Source organism: Coturnix japonica, chromosome 6, assembly GCF_001577835.2.
Source record: "Coturnix japonica isolate 7356 chromosome 6, Coturnix japonica 2.1, whole genome shotgun sequence".
In the NCBI taxonomy this organism is placed as follows: domain Eukaryota; kingdom Metazoa; phylum Chordata; class Aves; order Galliformes; family Phasianidae; genus Coturnix; species Coturnix japonica.
Genome location: NC_029521.1, coordinates 3,617,974 through 3,623,973, shown reverse-complemented (window position 1 = coordinate 3,623,973; position 6,000 = coordinate 3,617,974). Strand labels below are relative to the sequence as shown.

At 39.6% G+C, this 6,000-nt stretch overlaps 1 protein-coding gene across 2 annotated transcripts in view; it reads left to right on the top strand.

Annotated features, from left to right (window-relative positions):
- Positions 1 to 1,065: 1,065 nt before the first annotated feature.
- MBL (mannose-binding lectin) overlaps positions 1,066 to 6,000 on the top strand; it is a 28,403-nt gene continuing 23,468 nt past the window's right edge. The window contains exons 1-2 of one of the 2 annotated variants that reach the window (XM_015866106.2): positions 1,066 to 1,080; positions 3,914 to 4,076. The gene's annotated coding sequence lies outside the window, so the exon portion shown is untranslated. Of the gene's footprint in view, positions 1,081 to 3,913; positions 4,077 to 6,000 lie in introns of those variants that run through there. The other variant, XM_015866108.2, reaches the window with a different exon arrangement.

The window sequence follows — 6,000 nt, the reverse complement described above, 5'->3', positions numbered from 1 at the left end:
TTTGATTAAGGAAAAATCTGACTGGTCTCTGTGTATTGTTCTTTGTTTTTTAATCCAAAATCCACAATTCTTTGATTTTCTGCAAGTAAAGACTCAAATTGCAAAGATCTTGCATTTACGTGCATTTTATCATAGTTTCTCAGAGTGCAGAATAGAAGGAGACACTACTCGTCCGAGATACTATCTTCTGTAGTTTTGGAAACAGGCTAGGTATAAAAAGCAGAAAGATAGGGAAGACGTGAAAATTGAGACCCCCGAGTTTGATGTTTTCAAGCACGTTCACAACTTCAGTGTGGTGTTAAGTTAAATGAATGTCACTCAAGTACACCTGGCAATTTCCAGAGGCCCAGGTGAGTGTGAGGACTGATTCTTAATCGCGTGTAACTTCTTTAAGCCTTACTGAAGCTGAAGCAAGCACAGCTCCCTGGTGGTCATCTAGCTGAGGTCAAAATAAGAGTGAATGGAAAAGAGGATGTTTTAACTCAATAGTCAAAGAATACTGTGGGAGGGTAGTAAGGTAAACCGGAAATTCTTACCTTCTGAATTCCTTGAGTAAAGAACTGTAATTGAGGATGGTATCACATGCTGAAGCTCCCCTACTGAGTCTGACCATAATTGATACGTGCATACTTTGAGGGAGAAGTTAATTTTAAAATATTAGAATAGCATGCTCCAAACAGTTGTCTTGATATGTTTGCAGGTGTAAATGTATAGAAGAGCAGTGGTTCCTTGATCGACGTGCTGTGTTATCTGCATGCGTGTATATAGCTTCGACATATACACATCTTTCGATTATCACCATTCACTTGTACTTGTGGTACCTATTACGCTGTGTATGGATTTTATCCTTTACAATCCTTTTATTCTCTCTGTGAGCTGTGCTCCATAATGCTTTGAAGATTAATCCCTTAATTAAAGGGCATAGTTAAGTAATGAAATTCTGGATTGCTCATACTTAAGTAGCGTATGCAATCTTCAACAATGACAATACTTCTAAAGATGTATTTTGGTGGAAGGAACAAAGTGCAAGCCAATATTTCCAAAAGAAAGACTTGGAGCTGCTGATAGATGACACACCAGGTAAGTGTGACTATCTTACTGTGTATTTTGCTTTGGTTGGAACAGACTTTGTTTAAGAAGTAAAGTTTAATTCATCTCCACTGGTATCATATGATGCCTTTCTTGTTTATTAAACAGAAAAAGATTTATTTTTACCAGTGCACAAGAATAATGTTCCACAGCCAACTGAAGAAGCAGTGATGTATGCCGAATCAAAATCTAAGTATCCTACATGACAAATTGCTCCAATTTCTGTTTCATGCCTAGTCCGCCTATGACCTATAAGCAGGTCATCAGCTCATTCTAGTGGAGTCCTATTTCTTTGGTTACTAATTTGTTCTGAAAGCTGCCTTCATTCGTGAAAGCTGTCCCACATTTCCTGCCATAACAAAGTCTTTCCTGCTGGCTGAACAAGAATAGACTAAATAATCCTGCCTGCTGCCAGAATTCAACAAGGCACAGATGGAAGTTGCAGTCATCAGATGTTTGAGCAACAGAATACGCTGCTTCTAGTCATTGGAACTGAAGTGTTTCACCAAAGGGATGAGTTTGTTCTCTTGATCTCTTCAGTTTGGGCTTGAAATAGAACCCCTGGTAGTGACTTAGTGTAATTAATGGACCACTATATATCACTAGGTCTTCCCTTCAGTTACAATCATAGGGGAGGAAAATGGTGTATTAAGATCAAAATATGATTTTATTTTTTAACAAAAAGTCACATCTGATAAAGTGTTACAGAAATACTGAGCAAGCTTCTTTGTCCTTCAAGTAAAACCCTGAGGCTAGAACTGACTGAATCATAATAAATGTTTCACTAAATGCCAAAATGTTTATGGGAAGCACAGCCTTGTTGGGTAGCTGAGCACATGTAATTTTGAATAAATTCAGCAATGTCATGTATTATTTGAAAAAGATGGTATAGAATGTTTTAATCTATTGACCTTGTTCAGGCAATGAAGAATAAGGAATGAAGAATAATGAAGAATAAGGAGTTTCAAGCAAATGTGAGGGGATAAGAAACACCAGCAAAGTGCTCAGTGGAAAGGTTTCTATTGAGTCTGGAGCCTTGGTGAGATAGAAGGAGAACACAAGACATTTTCTAAGCTGCTGAGTCACCGAAGGATTAGAGACCTCACTCACATTTCTTCTCCACAGTATCACTTAGTGAGCCAGCACTGATGAGATACTTCACTAGGATGAAATTCTTTTAATGTTCCTTTATCCCTTTTACTCACTCTACCTGGAAGAAAAAACACTTATAGTTGGCCTATGTAATTGTTTTGCTTTTGACAGTCCATCATAAGGGAAAACAAAGAATCAAAAAACACCGTCCTTTCCATGCAATGGGTAGCAACACTTCTGTAATGTTTACCTGTAATCTGTTGATAGCTGGAAGTAGGAAATTTAATGGTCTTTTTCTTTGAGTTTTATTAAGGGCACTGGACTGCCAACACTAACACGTGATGTGAGCATTTGTCATCCCTGTTCCTTATAAAATATATGTTTCAAGGGGATTCCCGTTAAAGTAAGCTCAGCTTTCTCACTTCCTAATTACTACTCTTAGTAAGGTCAATTTGCAGGTTTGTTTGTTATTTGTAAAAGCATAGAATTCAATTTTCTTAAATGCTGTTGGTGCCTGATATGTATAGAGGCAATTTCAAAGGGTGTCAATTTGACCAGAACACTCTCAAAACTGTTCTTGATTATAATCCCTTGTTATATTCCAAAATAATGAGAGCCTTCAAGTGTATAAGACTACAAACAATTTACTTTATATAAAATTATGTATATACACATGCTGGGGGTTGTATTAAATTGAGTTAAAGCTTCCAGGAATGTATAGCCTTACTCTGCATCGTATGGTAAACAACTTTGTAATCCAAAAAACTCAGTCGAACTTGTGAAAATTAATAATCAAGCTATGCTTCACCAATCCTTCATGCAAGGTAAGTGATTAGTTTTCTCTACAACAAAGCCTAGATAACCAGAACTTGGCACACGTGCTTGGCTGATAACAGTGAAAAACAAACAAGAAGCCAATAACTGAAGTCTGAAAAAATGATTAACAGGAATTTGCATGAAAATATATTTGAGGAATATTTGTCTGATGCATGAATCTTGTGTTCTAGATCCCCAAATATTGTAATCGAGTAAATTGCTTTAGTTAATCTACTGCATATGGTGATCTAACTCATTTATTTCAATTCACTGCCTTAGTAGAATACTCTTATCTAAATTATACTTTATTCAGTTCAGACTATGAAGAATCCTGTATTTTCTTTTCAAATTACTCTGTGTCTTGCTGCTTCACTTTCCAGTTTCTTTGTTTCAGATAGAGTAGAAATGTTTGTACACATCCTTATAGGTTAATTTTCCAGTAAAATAAAACTCTTATTTTAAAATTAAGTTTCTACGGGTGTATTCAGGTTAATTCAGGTTAATTGGTTAAAAAGAAGAGCATTTTGTACTAAATTTTATGATTTCTATCCCTTACAATATTAACTTCAGTACCTAAGATAATGCTCACACAGAGCACCAGGACAACTTTAAAGCACTGATTTTTAAATCTAGGATTACAGAACTGATCTGAAAGCCTCCCTAGTCTGAGAGGATGCGCCAGCATTGGCATCAGTGAGCCCTCGATCAGTTAGAAAGACTCAGCAAGTCTCTTGCAATGTCATGGTCTAGCTAGGCTCACTTTTCATGGCCCTTGTACTTGTTTGATCCACGAGTAATCTGTGTTTTATGTGGGAAGGGAGTAGCAAGAAAAGAGCTTGTTTAAATTGAGAGTAGGAAAAAAAAACATATGTTGTATTGAGAGTACTTTTTTTTTTTTTTTTTTTTTTTTTACCAGAGTCCTGTTGCTTCTGGAAATGAACCACCTTTAGAAGAGAGTGACCAGGATGACTTGAAGCAGGTGAAGAGACAGTCAGCTCAGCCCACCTTTTCTTTCTGTGCAGTGTCATCACAAAACTCTGCACTGCTTTTCATCTTCTGTGACCATGCTGTTAAGAAAGGTAGGTTCAAGTCCTGCTTATTGTGAAATGGTACAATTGAGAAGCCGAAGTTCCTGTCCCTTAACCCACAGAGTACACATATATTGTCTAAACTCCCAGATTCTAATGGATGGTTTAAAATTAAAAATTCTCTGAAGCATAGAATTGCAGGATTATGGAATTGCCTAGGTTGGAAAAGACCTTAAAGATCATCGAGTCCAACCACAGCCTAACCAAATTACCCAGCTCTAACAACCCTCTGCTCAATCATGTCCCTCAGCACCACATCCAAATGGTTTCTAAACACATCCAGGGATGGATGGTGACTCAACCACCTCCCTGGGGAGCCTATTTCAGTGCTTAACAACCCTTTCAGTAAAGTTTTCCCTGATATCCAAAACCTGAATTTACCCTGGTTCAACTCGAGACCATTTTCTGACCTGCTGGAGAGGAGCTCTGCAGAGAGGGACCTGGGCGTCCTGGTGGACGACAGATTGACCATTGAGCAGCATGTGCCCTTTGTAAGCAAAAAAGCAATGGCGATCCTGGGGTGTATTAAAAGGGTGTCCAGCGGTCAGTAGCGAGGTTGATCCTCCCCTCTACCTCTGGCCTGGTGTACGGCCTCATATGAATAATGGGTGTCCAGATTCTGGTGGCTCCAGTAAAAAAAGCGGGATCTATCTAGCGAAAAGAGTCCATGCGGAGGGCATAAGATGGTGAGGGTGAGCTATTCCCCTTGAGGAGATGACCTAGGTGAATGGGCTGTTTAGCTGAAAAAGAAGGACTGAGAGGGGATTGATACCAGGTTTATATAAGTATGAGGTGTGGGTAGCCAATAGAGTGGTGAGGCTGGTCCTCTTTTCAGTGTGCGTGGAGGATAGGAATAGGGGTATGGGATGGAATAGTACATGCATAGGAGTTTCCGCACGAATGGCGGAAATGACTTTCTTGTTTAACTAGTGAGGGTGAGGAGCACTGGAGACAGGCTGCCCAGGGAGGTGGTGGAGTCCCTCCTTCATCTGCGAGATATTTAAGACCCGCCTGGATGCCTACTGTAGTGATGGTGGTGTAGGGAGCCTGCTTTGGCAGGGGGGTTTGGTGACTGCCGCATGATCTCTAGATGGTCCTCCAACCCTATCAATTCTGGTTGATTCTGTTGATTCTACTTGTCCTGTCACCATGATTTAAGAGGCCAGCCCCATGTCATTGGTAAGCACTAGGTATTTCTGAAGAGAGCATAGGTCTCCTCTCAGCTTCTTTTCCCTTGATGACGCCCGTTCCTATCAGTTGCTCCTCATAGGGCGTATTCCCAAGCCCTTCACAACCTTAAGCAACTGCTATCTTCTATTATCTTTTAGTTCTATTGTTAAAAGATGAAGCTGTACATAAAACAGCTTCCCTAAAAACTTTTGAACCTTTTAGATATTAAATGTAGAGTCATAACAATATTTTGAATAATGGCAGTGGTTTTTAATTCTTTCCCTGTCCTCAAAGTAGTACAACATATAGCTCTAAATATGGGCTGTTAATGCAGGAAACTTGTAGCAATAATTGAGTATAGTTTTGATGAGATGGCAGGAGACAGTACTCATGGACGAATTCACGAATGCTGGACTGTGATGAATCTACAGGTGGATCATATGGTTTCAACCCCCTGTTGTGCAGCGGTACCACCACCGAGCAGGCTGCCCAGAGCCACATCCAGCCTGGCCTTGAATGCCTGCAGGGATGGGGCATCCACAGCCTCCTTGGGCAACCTGTTCCACTTGTGGTTGTAGAGTATAAATATTGCAAGAACGGTAGTTTTAAAGCATGTACATGAAGATGCAAACACAGCGGTCCCTTTTCTTACAAAAAACATTGCCCACCTGGAGGTTGTGATTGCAAAAATAACTCTGTGGCACTGAAATGACAGTACTTAAATAGAAGCAGTCAAATGTTAAGC